The following is a 15,019-nucleotide window of genomic DNA, read 5'->3' as shown; positions in this document are numbered from 1 at the left end:
ATTATTATTATTATTTAAAAATAAATTTAAAAAGGAAAGAAAAAGAGAGAAAGACGAATACATGGAGTCCCTTGCCTAAGGATTCACAGGACATAGAGACCACTCATCTGGAGCTCAGAAGTCTCCCAACTCGGTTATGATGTTCTGATCTGGCCACGCTGTCCCCATCTCCTGGGACTGTTCACATCTTGGGTCTACACAACCATGTAGCATACGTCGATCTAGGTCTTTATACTGGCCTGGTGCACAAGCCACGTCCCCACGTGTCAAGTGAGCAGATAAGCACAAACGGTTAATAAGAGCAGGGTGAAGAGCTGGCTACATCGGTAAGGAGCTGGGGCACTGACTGGAAAGGAATTAATCCACCAAAATTGCAATTGATGTTTTGTTTCTTCGTTAGGCACTAAAGAGTATAGCAGTAAGAGGAAGAAAGACTTCCAAAATCGTCATAATGGTAGCTAAAGTTAACGAGTGTTCTGTGCCAGGCTCTCTTCCAGGCACTTTACCTGTATCATCTCTTCATTTACTCTTTGCAAGTTTGTGAAGTTACTATTATTATTATTATTTTTGATACGGTGTCTCGCTCTGTCATCCCGGCTGGAGTGCAGTGGCGCCATCTCGGCTCACTGCAAGCTCCACCTCCCGGGTTCTCCCCATTCTCCTGCCTCAGCCTCCCCAGTAGCTGGGACTACAGGCGCCCACCACAGCCCCTGGCTAATTTTTTGTATTTTTAGTAGAGACGGGGTTTCACTGTGGTCTCGATCTCCTGACCTCGTGATCTGCCCGCCTCAGCCTCCCAAAGTGCTGGGATTACAGGCGTGAGCCATGGCGCCCCGCCCCCCCAAAGTTACTGTTATTGACCCACTTTACAGATAAGAGACCTGAGACATTAAACTCAAGAGCAATAATTTGGCCATGAGAGAACTAGTGAAATTCAAGTAAATCCTCTTGTTAACTCAGTATGGTAATACCTTTGCAGTAGGGCTGCTGAGGTTGGAAGCCAGGATGTGTGGGGTAGTTTTGTTTCTATCCTCTCAACAGTTAGGGTAGCATTAAATTTTTAACCTGTTTGAGATCAGCCTGTGCAACATAGTGAGACCCCCCATCTCTACCAAAAAATAAATAAAAAAATTAGTCCAGCATAGTGGCACTTGCCTGTGATCCCAACTACTTGGGAGGCTGAGGTGAGAGGATCATTTGAGCCTCAGAAGTGGAGGCTACAGTGAGCCACAATTGTGCCACTGCACTCTAGCCTGGGTGGCAGAGCAAGACTCCATCTCAAAAAACATTTTTTTTCCTTTAACCTGGACTAGTTTGTTGGTAGTGTTAAAGTGAATTAAATAAGGCCTGAGGAGGGCTCTGTACTTCTATATTTGAATCCTTGTGGACGAACTGTAACCTAAGTTAATAGGGAGATAACTTTGAAAACCTAACTTAGGAGTATTCACCTGTAACAATAGCTGAACCTTGGCCAATCCCAGCAGCCATATTTCAACCACTCATACACTGCTGAGTGTTCAAACTGTGTTCAAATAAGGCAGATGCCAACCTGTATCCAATCCAGCTGTTTCTGTACCTCACTTCCAATTCTTGTACGTCGCTTCTCTCCTTTTGTCTATAAATTTGTTGTGACCATGAGGCATCCCTGGAGTCTCTCTGAATCTGCTGTGATTCTGGGGGCTGCCTTGAAATTTAATTCTGCTGAAGTTTTTCCTTTAACAGATGGTATCAGAAGTGGGATCTGAAGTAGAGCTTGTAACGATCCCCAGTAGTGCTGAGTGAACAAGTCAGGTACCTGCAGAATGCACTGTGTCCTTTGATCTGTCACAGCACCTGGGGATGCTGGTAAGTTCTCTCTCAGATTTCAGAGTTCCACAGATTTGTGTTTTGAGCTCTCTGAGTTCCTTTTGTTTTTTGTTTTTTGTTTTTTTTTTTTTGAGAGGGAGTTTTGCTCTTGTTGCCCAGGCTGGAGTGCAATGGCGAGATCTTGGCTTACTGCAACCTTAGCCTCCTGTCTCAGCCTCCCGAGTAGCTGGGATTACAGGCATCTGCCACCACGCCCAGCTAATTTTTTATATTTTTAGTAGAGATGGGGTTTCTTCATGTTGGCCAGGCTGGTCTGGAGCTCCTGACCTTCAGGTGATCTACGCACCTCAACCTCCCAAAGTGCTGGAATTACAGGCATGAGCCACCACGCCCGGCCAGCTCTCTGACTTTCTTTGAGCAAATTTCTGTTCCAAACTGGGTTTGGAAGTTGCGACAGAAACTGGACTGGGTCCAGGATCAAATTTGATCTGGTAATTAACTGGTTGGATCCAGTTAGAGGCCTTTTATATCTGACTAGGCCAGAAGGAAACTGGTAGTACATGGTAATATTGTTGGGGTTGTAAAATTTGGCTTTTGAAAATTCACAGGTGGCGGGGCGCGGTGGCTCACGCCTGTAATCCCAACACTTTGGGAGGCCCAGACGGGTGGATCACAAGGTCAGGAGATCAAGACCATCCTGGCTAACACGGTGAAACCCCGTCTCCACTAAAAAAAAAAAAAAAAATACCAAAAATTAGCCAGGCGTGGTGGCCGGCGCCTATAGTCCCAGCTACTGGGAGGCTGAGGCAGGAGAAAGGAGTGAACCCCGGAGGCGGAGCTTGCAGTGAGCCAAGATGGGGCCACTGCACTCCAGCCTCGGCGAAAGCGAGGCTCCGTCTCAAAAAAAAAACAGAAAGAAAATTCACAGGGATTTTTCTGTTCCTCCCCTTTATTTCATTTTTCTTGCTTGCTTAGATAGGAAAAAAATCATTGGCTAAGTTGATCAAGGGAAACTGAGAGCAAAGCCAATATCTTAGGTAAAAATAGATCCTTAATTTCGGGAGGACTGAGTTTCTTCCAGCTTATACCTGCATAAGTGTTAGGCCTGGGAAGCAGCAAAGCCTTACAGAAATGGCAAAATCTTACTAAACATAACTTACAGTGGAAAGTTTCAACTGAACAACAATGCACTGAAGTGCATTTAAAAATGAGGGCTCCCAAATTAGTCTCATCGAGGGATGCCTATTAATATGCAGAAGATTCTAAAAAGATTTAAAGATGACAGGGCCCATCCAGGGGCAAGTTTGAGTCTTGCCCGTTTGATATTGGGAGCTAAGTGGAGTGGCTAATGTCTATGTTTTGTCACATGTATGTTGCTCTGGCCATAGAGGAAAAAGATAAATTCTCTTTGTGTTACAACTTGGCCCCAGGGCTATAGTGCGGTAAGCCAGGTTACTAGAACAGCTCAGGGAAAGGGAACCCGGAAGCCTGGCATGCCAGCAAAAGTGAAAGGATTTCTTAACAATCAGACTGTGTCCTCTCTCTGTGCAAACCGCTTGAATGAATGATAACAATCACTGTTTATATCCTCTGTAAAGTTTTTCTTAATGCAACAAAGGATTCTAAGGTTATTCTTAAACAGTAGCGAATCTGGTGGGGTTTGTGTGTCTTTCTGTATGGGTCTGTCATAAAGAGAAGTACCTTAGGATAGAACAAAAGGACCCCATAAGCCCACTGTTCAAACCACCCCAGCAAACTACTCAGTTCCAAGCTTTGCTACAAGTCTCTGAAGAAAAAAAAAAAACAAAACAGAAAAACTGGATGAGGTCTCCATCTTGTTTTATGTCCTAGGAGCTTGACCTTGTAACCAAATGAGAGTACTTTCTCTTGGTCTCCATCTTCTAGGAAAAAGGAGTTTTGGGGTTCATATCATAGTTAGCTCCAAAAACCATTTTCAGGAGTTAAAAGCGTTTGCAAGCTCAAAATTAACTACCTTGGACTACTTCTGGGAAGGGCAACGGGAACCACTCGGTGCTGTAGCTCAGCAGCTAAGGCTTTGCCATTTTACAATGGTGGCCTGAGTACAATTCCTGGCTTAGGGTATGAATACTTTCTGGGTGGTATTTGTGTGACTTTTTCTTTTTCTTTTTTTTTTTGAAACGGAGTCTTGCTCTGTTGCCCAGGCTGGAGTACAGTGGTGTGATCTCGGCTCACTGCAAACTCCGCCTCCTGGGTTCAAGAGATTCTCCTGATGCAGCCACCCAAGTAGCTGGGATTACAGGCGCCCACCACCATGCCTGGCTAAGTTTTTTGTATTTTTAGTAGAGACAGGGTTTCACCATGTTGGCCAGGCTGGTCTCGAACTCCTGATCTCGTGATCCACCCGCCTCAGACTCCCAAAGTGCTGGGATTACAGGCGTGAGCCACCACACCCGGCCTGTGTAAACTTTATCATTTGTTAATTCTCTTCCCCTCCATGAACAACTTTGGGGTTCCCTTCTTGAATTTTCTTCTCTCTAAACACCTGGGAGGTTACCTTTGGTAAAGTTCAAAATCCAGAAATGTTGGCCACTTGGCATGGCTAAAGTCAGGTAATAAGAGATTTAAGAGGATTTTAAAAAGAGCACTATGGTTAAAAGTCAGCTTAATTAAAAGTGGATATCTGCCAGGAGCAGTGGCTCCCAGCTGTAATCCCAGCACTTTGGGAGGCTGAAGCAGGAGAATCACATGCGCCCAGGAGTTCAAGACCAGCCTGGGCAACATGGTGAAACCCCGTCTCTGCAAAAAATACAAAAATCAGCCAGGTGTGGCGTCGCGGGCCTGTGGTCCCCGCTACTCGGGAGATTGAGGCAAGAAAATCACTTGAATCTGAGATTCAGAGGCTACAGTGAGCTGAGACTGCACCACCGCACTCCAACCTGGGAGACAGAGTGAGACTCCATCTCAAAAAAGAAATGGATATCCAATAGGTATATTTAAAAGGCTTTTATGGGTTTTTTTTTGGTCTTGGATCTTGTTGTTCTAAAAAAAAGTTTTTTCTTCTCAGTCAACTGAATTATTTTTCTCCATTTTTTCTTGCCACTCGATGCATGCATGAGAGGCTCTAAGATAGCTTCTAATAGCCTGAAACTCCTTGGGAAAAACAGAGAAGGTGCCACACAATCTGTTTTGGGAAAAACCTCTGTTTTCTTCATGGAACCCCAGGAACTGAAAGTCGATAGATCCTTCTCAAAATCTAAGGCTCTGTGTTTTTATTTACTTATTTATTTTTCCTTTCTTTGTTTTAAGACAGAGTCTCACTCTGTCCCCCAGGCTGGAGTGCAGTGGGGCAATCTCGGTTCACTGAAGCCTCCGCCTCTCGGTTCCAGATTCTCCTGCCTCAGCCTCCTGAGTAGCTGGGACTACAGAGGTGTGCCACCATACCCAGCTAATTTTTGTGTTTTCAGTAGAGATGAGGTTTCACCATACTGCCAGGCTGGTCTTGAACTAAAGTGCTGGGATTATAGGTATGAGCCACCACACTGGCAAGGGATCAGTTTTTAAGGATAATTTGGTGGGTATGGGGTGCCAGTGAGTCAGGAGTGCTGATTGGTCAGACATGAAATCATAGGGAGTCCAAGCTGTCTTCTTGTGTTGAGTCAGTTCCTGGGTGGGGGCCACAAGATCAGGTGAGCCAGTTTATTGATCTGGGTGGTGCCAGCTGATCCATCAAGTGCAGGGTCTGCAAAACATCTCAAGCACAGATCTTAGGCCTTACAATAGTGATATTATCCCCAGGAGCAATTTGGAGAGGGTCAGAATTGATCTTTTGGCTAATCTGTTAATACTACAAAGGCAGTCTAGTCCCCAGGCAAGAAGGGAGTTTGTTTTGGGAAAGGGCTGTTACTGTCTTTGTTCTAAACTACAGACTACAAATTAAGTTCCTCCCAAGGTCCGTTCAGCTTATGCCCAGGAGTGAATAATGACAGCTTGGAGTTAGAAGCAAGATGGAGTTGGTTAAGTCAGATCTCTTTCACTGTCTCAGTTATGATTTTGCAGTGGCAATTTTAACCTCAGCCTCTTGAGTAGCTGGGACTACTAGTGGGTACCACTATGCCTAGCAGATTAAAAAAAATTTTTTTTGTAGAGATGAAGTCTCACTATGTTGCCCAGGCTGGTCTCAAACTCCTGGGCTCAGGTGATCCTTCCACCTTGCCTCTCAAAATTCTGGGATTACTGATGTGAGCCACCATGCCTGGCTACTTTGTAAAAGAACACCTTCTCACCCATTGTCTAAGACAAATAGCGTGAGTATGATTATATGCTGACTTCTAGCATCCTCCTGTCCATCCTAAGAGTTGTCTTGATGACCCTGACACAGTACGTGTCAAAAGTGAAATTCACTAGAATGACTCTGACTCAATGATATGTGATCCACGCACTGTCTGGGTAGAGGAAAGATGAAGGAGAATGGGGTATGATGAACCTTTGGTGCCTGGGTGGCTATGGAATTATCCATGGCATAATAAAGCAGCTGAAGCTCTGTTGTGAGGGGCAAAAGTTACCTATGGAATTTTAAAATGGTAGCTCCAACTCCAACTCTAGGAGATTTGGCTTACTGGAAGCCCTGGCTGCTTTTGGCTCTTCAGGCTAACACAGGGTGGGGGAGGGATGCAGTCCAGATGATACCTTTTATATTCATTCTGTCTTTCAGGTGGAAAAAATAACCTCTCTTCCGGCGGTGGGGAAAAAGATAACATCCAGTGTCCAGGGCTACAGTAAAATTTTAGACAAACCAGAAGGAGAAGAATACCCAGACTCTTTCTTCAGTCTAGCTGCTGCCACTGATGCAGCAGACCTTCCATGCCCACTCCTTAGATTCCAGCCAGGATCTTCTCTGGCAACTCAAATGTTAACCCTGTAAATGCTGAATTTACTACTGAGGTTTGAGTAAATTTGCAGTGAGAGCAAAAAAATGGGGAATTTAAAAACATGGTTTCATATTTTGTGGCTGTTATGTCTGAATGTATAAACATTGATGTAAAATGTTATATGCTTGTAATTTATTTATTTTTTGTTTGTTTGAGACAGAGTTTCACTCTTGTAGCCCAGGCTGGAGTGCAATGGCACAATCTCGGCTCACTGCAACCTCCGCCTCCTGGGTTCAAGCGATTCTCCTGCCTCAGCCTCCCGAGTAGCTGGGATTACAGGCATGTGCCACCACGCCCAGCTAATTTTGTATTTTTAGTAGAGACAGGGTTTCTCCATGTTGATCAGGCTGGTCTCGAACTCCTGATCTCATGTGATCCACCTGCCTCGGCCTCCCAAAGTGCTGGAATTACAGGCGTGAGCCACCACGCCCGCCTATATGCTTGTAATTTCATAAATGCTAGAGGAACCATTCCAGTCATAGAAAGCTGCAAAGACAACATGTTAATGATCAACACCTGTGAAAAGAAGGGAATGAAAATAAAAATTAAAGAAGAAAAAAAGAAAACGCATTAGTGAAATGACTTAATGAACTCATTTTGTGGTCAAAACCTTGCTTTTTGTGGGCACGTAGAATATAAGCTCATTGAGTACTGGAAACAGAACAATTCTCCATAACTGATTTTTTTTTTTTTTTTGAGACAGAGTCTCGCTCTGTTGCCCAGGTTGGAGTGCAGTGGCATGTCTCAGCTCACTGCAACCTCCGCCTCCCAGGTTCAAGCGATTCGCCTGCCTCAGCCTCCCAAGTAGCTGGGATGACAGGCACCCACCACTACACCTGGCTAATTTTTTTAATATTTTTAGTAGAGATGGGGTTTCACCACGTTAGTTATGCTGGTCTCGAACTCCTGACCTCAGGTGATCTGCCCGCCTCGGCCTCCCAAACTGCTGAGATTATAGGCATGAGCCACCACGCCCGGCCCATAACTGATTATTTATACTATAATTTTTGCTTATTAGAGCTTCAGGAAAACGGGAGACAGCACGAAAAGACAGACAATCTCCAGAGAGATACACTTTTGGAGTTTCAAAAGCAGTTTTTATTTTGGTAATAAGCTTTTGTGAAATCAGATATCTGACTCTTAAGAGACAGATGATTTTCTGGCCTGATATGTGATTTTTTTTTTCTTTCTTTTTGAGACGGAGTTTTAGTCTTGTTGCCCAGGCTGGAGTGCAATGGCATAATCTCAGCTCACTGCAACCTCCGCCTCCCAGGTTCAAGTGATTCTTCTGCCTCAGCCTCCCGAGTAGCTGGGATTACAGACAAGTGCCACCATGCCCGGGTAATTTTATATTTTTAGTAGAGACGGGGTTTCACCATGTTGACCAGGCTGGTCTCAAATTCCTGACCTCAGATGATCTGCCCGCCTCAGCCCCCCAAAGTGCTGGGATTACAGGCGTGAGCCACCGCGCCCGGCCAATGTGTGATTTTTAAGTGGGTCATTTTGGACTATAAGACTAATAAGACAAAAAGGGTAAGTAGAGTCCTGATTGTCACTTAGATTTGGAACACAGTTTTCTGGTCCTGAAGCATATTGACTTTGCTGGTGCTGAAGAAAAGCTATTAGCTTTTATGTTATCCTGAATTCACAGACCTTAATTGCTTGGAACTGACACTACATAAAACTGGATACTGTCTGTTATGGGCCTGTTTCAGTCTGAACATGAGCTGTGCTGAACTGAAAGCAGACATATGCTCAAAAACAGCTCTTCCACTCATGGACCATTGCAGATTTAGGACAGTCCTTTGTGGGGCCATAAATTGTGATAACATCAGGGAAGCTGGCTGGTCCATCTGGGTCACTTGCAGATACCTACAAGAAAGTGTTTATTGTCCGATGAGATTGTGTGAAATTAAACTACTCATCATCTCTATATTTTGGATGCAGAGACTGATTGCATTCCTAATGGATGATTCCTACCAAAAGCTGCAACTTAGGGGAGGGCACATCACAAACAGTATGAGCCCTCTGACAGATTAGACTCAACCCTTTCTCGGGAATGCCTCACTACTGTTAACTTGTGCTTAAATTTCCTAATTATTTGCAGCTTGAAACAATGGATTGATGATACCCTAACCCTACTTTTCTCATCTTTTTCCTGGTACACAAACCTAAGTGCAGCTTGATTGTAAAATGCTGCTGTCTTCAGAAAAGCAAGGCTTTTCTAGGATGCTCACTGGATAAATAATCAGGATTAAAGGGCTGAGAAGTTAAATAAACCCATTTTGAAAATGCCAGAAAATTCAGGATGTTGTCCTGACCAACTTCTGAACATGATGTGTCTTTCTGATTAAGTTGTATAAAAATATTTTTCTGTGAAAATTCTTTTTCTATTTTTTTCATTTATTTTTGTCTTTATTTTAATTCTTATTCTTCATTTTATTTTTTTTTCTTTATTTAGATGTTAAGAAACTGTTCTATAATATCTGTGAAAATTCTTTTGTCCTTCTTACATACAACTCCTCCAGACAAAAGGTCTGGGTAAGAATATGGGATGAAATAAATGTAAGATATTGATCACTGACTGAATGGAACACACTGATTTTGTAACCGTGGAGGAAAACAGAGCCCCAGCACCTGGGGAGGCCTGGTTGAAGGCAAGGGCAGGAAGGGAATTGATGTTCTTGTTTTTCAGAGTTGTTTCTGGAAGCCTTCCTCTCTTTCTGAACAAAAACTTCCCATGCTGCCTTTCTGAGCTGCTTTGAGCACCTTTTATTCAAACTGACTTCTAAGCCTATGATCACAGCTGATAGAGCTTACTTTGAGACAGCAAGGGTGGTCCCCGCTCCTCAGCTTTCCAGGCAGAACACTTACAGATGTCATCCACACTTATGAGACTGATGAATTGATGTCAAGGACAAGCAAAACTGTTTGGAACTGGTCAGATGTGGTGGCTCACGCCCGTAATCCCAGCACTTTGGGAGGCCAAGGCAGGCGGATCACGAGGTCAGGAGATCCAGACCATCCAGGCTAACACGGTGAAACCCATCTCTACTAAAAATATGAAAAATCAGCTGGGCGTGGTGGCGGGCGCCTGTAGTCCCAGCTACTCAGGAGGCTGAGGCAGGAGGATGGTGTGAACCCGGGAGGAGGAACTTGTAGTGAGCCGAGATAGTGCCACCGCACTCCAGCTCTGGGAGACAGCGAGACTCCGTCTCAGAGGGAAAAAAAAAAACAAAAAAACCCACAAAACTGTTTGGAACTGACTGCAGCACCTCTGATATCAAGAACTGAGGTGAATTATTTTATTTTACTTTACTTTATTTTATTTTATTTTTAAAGACAGGATCTCATTCCATCCAGACTAGAGTACAGTGGTTCTATCATGGCTCACTGTAGCCTTGACCTCCTGGGCTCAAGCAATCCTCCCACCTCAACCTCCCAAGTAGCTGGGACCACAGGCACATACCTACAACGCCCAGCTAACTTTTGTACTTTTTGTAGAGATCAGGTTTTGCCATGTTGTCCAGGCTGGTCTCAAATTTCTGGGCTCAAGCAACTGCCTCAGCCTCCCAAAGTCCTGGGATTATAGGCATGAGCCACCGTGCCTGACCTGAGCTGAATTATTTCAGACTAGAGTGGAAACCCTAGGGTTAGAGGCCCCATTGGTGGGAGGCCGCATTGGGCACTCTGTTAACCTGTACTGCCTGACTAATGCATATTCTGTTTTGCAGTGCCCTAATTATTATAAACTCTTTTACAATAAGGTGTCTTTTGCTCTTAGATAAGGGACAAGTGGTTGGATTGTGCAAAAAAAAGAATATTATAGCAATCCTGAGAATACTTATCCTTAGAAAGACATGCTTACAAGTTTAGCCCTTCACTAGTGCCTGGGAACTTTGATTTTGAGACGATTCCTACTACCCTGGCTCTAAGAGGGGCTCACTGTGCCATGTGTTGGTGCAAACAACATGGCTTATGCTGAACATGTGCTTTCCTTCTGGAGGTCTGAAATTTTGGTATGCGTTAGGCAAAATGGTGTTTGTGTGACTGGCTCCCCAACAAAAACTTGCCCCAAGCCTCTAGTGAGCTGCATAGGTAGGTAACTTTTCACATGTGTTGTCATAATTAAGTGAGTCTTGTGTGACTCCTCTGAGAGAGGACCTTTGGAAGCATGTACTTAATTACCTCCTGTCTGCCCCTGGGCCATGTCCCTTTGCTGATTTTGTTTTTTATCTTTTCACTGTAATAAATGACAGCTGTCAGTCCTCCTGGTGAATCATTGATCCTGGCGTGATCTGGGAGATTCCCGACACAATAACCAAGTGGGATTTATCCCAGGAATGGAAGGTTGATTGAACATATGAAAATTAATGTAATACACTGTATTACCAAAGGGAGAAGCTATATAACCATCTCAATGGATACAGAGAAAGCATTTGACAAAGTCCAACTCCCTTTCATGATAAAAAGACTTGCAAACTAAAAAATTAGGAGACAAAGGTAATTTCCTCAACCAGATAAAAGACATCTATGAGAACCCTCAGCTAACTTCATACTTAATTGTGAAACACTGAATGTTTTCACCTAGGATCACGAACAGAAGGGTGCCCATTTTCGCTGTTTCTTCGTTGTACTGGAGGTTCTAGTCGGCAATTAGGCAAGAAAAATAAATAAAAGGAATCCATCTATCTCTAGTCACAGATGACATTATCTTGTATCTAGAAAATCTTAAGGGAATCCACATCAGAAAAATTATTAGAGCTAAATAAAGTTCAGCAAGGTTACAGGTTACAAAATCAATATACAAAACTCAGGGCCGGGCGTGGTGGCTCACACCTGTAATCCCAGCACTTTGGGAGGCTGAGGTGGGTGGATCACAAGGTCAGGAGTTCGGGACCAGCCTAGCCAACATGGTGAAACCCTCTCTCTACTAAAAATACAAAAATTAGCTGGGTATGGTGGCACACTCCTGTAATCCTAGCTACTCAGGAGGTTGAGGCAGGAGAATCACTTGAACCCAGGAGGTGGAGGACGCAGTGAGCCGAGATCACACCATTGCACACCAGCCTGAATGACAGAGTAAGACTCTGTCTCAAAAAACAAACAAACAGAAAACACACACACACACAACCAAAAAAACAGATACCCCTTTGAAAGTCTGCTTTCAGTTCTTTTCGATGTTTGCCAAGAAGCAAAATTGCTGGATCACATGGTAATTGTGTTTAAACATTTTTGAGGAACTGCTATACCTCTGTACTGTTTTCCACAGCAGCTGCACCATTTTACACTCCTGCCAGCAATGCTCAGGGATTCCAGTTTGGGCATGTCCTCATCAACCCTTATTATTAATTTTTGTTTGTTTGACAGCAGTCAGTACACAAGTCTTTCATCTGCTTAGTTAAGTTTATTCCTAAGTAAAAATCAATTGTATTTAGGCCAGGCGTGGTGGCTCACACCTGTGATCCCAGCACTTTGGGAGGTTGAGGTGGGTGGATCACCTGAGGTCAGGAGATGGAGACCAACCTGATCAACACAGTGAAACCCCATCTCTACTAAAAATACAAACTAGCTGGACATGGTGGTGCATGCCTGTAATCCCAGCTACTTGGGAGGCTGAAGCAGGAGAATCACTTGAACCTGGGAGGCAGAGGTTGCAGTGAGCGAAGATCGCACCATTGCACTCCAGCCTAGGCAATAAGAGCAAAACTCTATCTAAAAGAAAACAAAATAAAACAATAGTATTTATTTTCTGCTTAGCTTTTTTTTTTCTAGAGATGGGGTCTTGCTATGTTGCCCAGGCTGGCCTTGAACTCCTTGGTTCAAGCAGTCCTCCTGCCTCAGCCCTCTGAGTAGCTGGGACTACAGTTGTATTTCTGTACGCTAGCAATGAACAATACAAAAATGAAATTTGGCTGGGTACAGTGGCTCACACTTGTAATCCCAGCACTTTGGGAGGCTGAAGTAGGGGGATCATTTGAGGTCAGGCATTGATGACCAGCCTGGCCAACATAGTGAAACCATCTCTACTAAAAATACAAAAATTTGCTGGGCATGGTTGTGCACGCCTGTAATCCCAGCTACTCGGGAGGCTGAGGCAGGAGAATTGCATGAACCCAGGAGGCAGAGGTTGAGGTGAGCTGAGATTGCGCCATTGCACTCCAGCCTGGGCAACAAGAGTGAATCTCCATCTCCAAACAAACAAACAAACCAACAAACGTGATCTATATAAAAATTCCAGCTGCCTTTTTTCACAGAAATTGACAAATGGAACCTAAAATTCACATGGAAATTTAAGGAGCCCAGAATAGTTAAAATAGTCTTGAATAAAAAAAGGAGCCAAATTGAAGGACTTACATTTCCTGATTTTGTATCTTAGTAAGAAGCTACAGTGATCAAGGCTGTGTAGTAGTAGAATAAGGACAGATGTATAGCTCAATGGAACCAAATTGAGAATCCAGAAGTAAATCCATACATTTAGGGTCAATAGATTTTTGACAAGGAGGTCAAGATAATTAAATTAAGGAAAAAATAGTATCTTTTCTTTTCTTTTTAATTTTTTGAGACAGGGTGGAGTGCAGTGGTAAAATCTTGGCTCATTGCAACCTCTGCCTCCTGGGTTCAAGCAATTCTCCCATCTCAGCCTCCTAAGTAGCTGGAACCTTAGGTGTGCACCACCACACCCGGCTAATTGTTGCTGCTGTTGTTGTTGCTTTCTAAAGACAGCATTTAGCCATGTTGCCCAGTCTGGTCTTGAACTCCTGAGCTCAAGCAATCTGCCTATCCTGGCCTCCTAAAGTGTTGGGATTACAAGCGTAAGCCACTGCAGCTGGCCAAGAATAGTATTTTCAATAAATGGTGCTTAGACAACTGTTTAACTACATGCAAAAGAATGAATTTGGATCCTTACCTCTCATCATATACAAAAATAACTCAGAAGGGATCTAAGGCCTAAACTTAAGAGTTAAACTTCCCAGCACTTTGGGAGGCCAAGGTGGGTGGATCATCTGAGGTTGGGAGTTCGAGACCAGCCTGACCAACATGGAGAAACCCCGTCTCTACTAAAAATACAAAATTAGCTGGGCATGGTGGTGCATGCCTGTAGTCCCAGCTGCTCAGAAAGCTGAGGTAGGAGAATTGCTTGAACATGGGAGGCGGAGGTTGCGGTGAGCCAAGATTGTGCAATTGCACTCCAGCTTGGGCAACAAGAGCAAAACTCCGTCTCAGGAAAAAAAAAGAAAAAGAAAAAAGAGTTAAATTGATTGGGTCAGGTGTGGTGGCTCATGCCTGTTAATCCCAGCTACTTGGAGGCTGTTGGCACGAGAACTGCTTGAACCCAAGAGGTGGAGGTTGTAGGAAGCCAGATCGCACCACTGCACTCCAGCCTGGGTGACAGAACAAGACCCTGTCTCAAAAAAAAAAAAAAAAAAAAAGAGCTAAACCTATAAAACTCTTAAAGAGAACATAAAATGTAAATCTTCAAGATATTGACTTATGCAGTGTTTTCTCAGATCTCTAACATCAAGCATAGGCAACCAAAGGAAAAAAAAAAACAGAAATTGGACACCGGTAAAGTTAAAAATTCTTTGTGTATCAAAGGACACCATCAAGAAAGTGATGTATCAGAATCATAGAAAATATTGCAAATCATATATTTGGTAAAGGTCTGGTATTCAGAATTCAGCTGGTATTTACTTATAGCTCAACAATACAAAGACAGCTCAATTAAAAATGGGTAGAGGCTTTTGGGCCATTTCCATGAAAAAAAGCAAAAAAAAAAAAAAAAAAGGGAGGGGGGCAGAAGATTTATTTTTGTTTTTTTGTAAAGACAGGATGTTGCTCTGTCACCCAGGCTGTAGTACAGTAGTGCTATCATAGCTTACTGTTACCTGAAACTCCTGGTCTCAAGCGATCCTCCCACCTTGGCCTCCCAAAGTGCTGTACTGAGATTAGAGGCATGAGCCACTGTGCCTGGCCTTTTTTTTTTTTTTTTTTTTTTAAAGAGAGGGCATCTTGCTCTGTCACGCAGGCCAGAGCGCAGTGGTGTGATCATGGCTCACTGCAGCCTGGAACTCCTGGGCTCAAGTGATCCTCCTGCCTTAGCCTCCTAAACTGCTGGGACTACAGGTACATACCACCATGTTTGACTAATTAAAAAAAGTTTTTTTGTGTGTCAATGGGATCTCACTATGTTGCCCAGGCTGGTCTCAGACTCCTGGCCTCAAGCAATCTTCCTGCCTTGGCCTCCCAAAGGGCTGGGATTACAGGTATAAGCCACCATTCCTGATCATAAATACAGGCAA

This window comes from Mandrillus leucophaeus, unplaced genomic scaffold (genome assembly GCF_000951045.1).
Source record: "Mandrillus leucophaeus isolate KB7577 unplaced genomic scaffold, Mleu.le_1.0 Scaffold360, whole genome shotgun sequence".
Taxonomy (NCBI): domain Eukaryota; kingdom Metazoa; phylum Chordata; class Mammalia; order Primates; family Cercopithecidae; genus Mandrillus; species Mandrillus leucophaeus.
The sequence above is the reverse complement of the archived record's forward strand: the minus strand, read 5'-3'. Positions refer to the sequence as shown.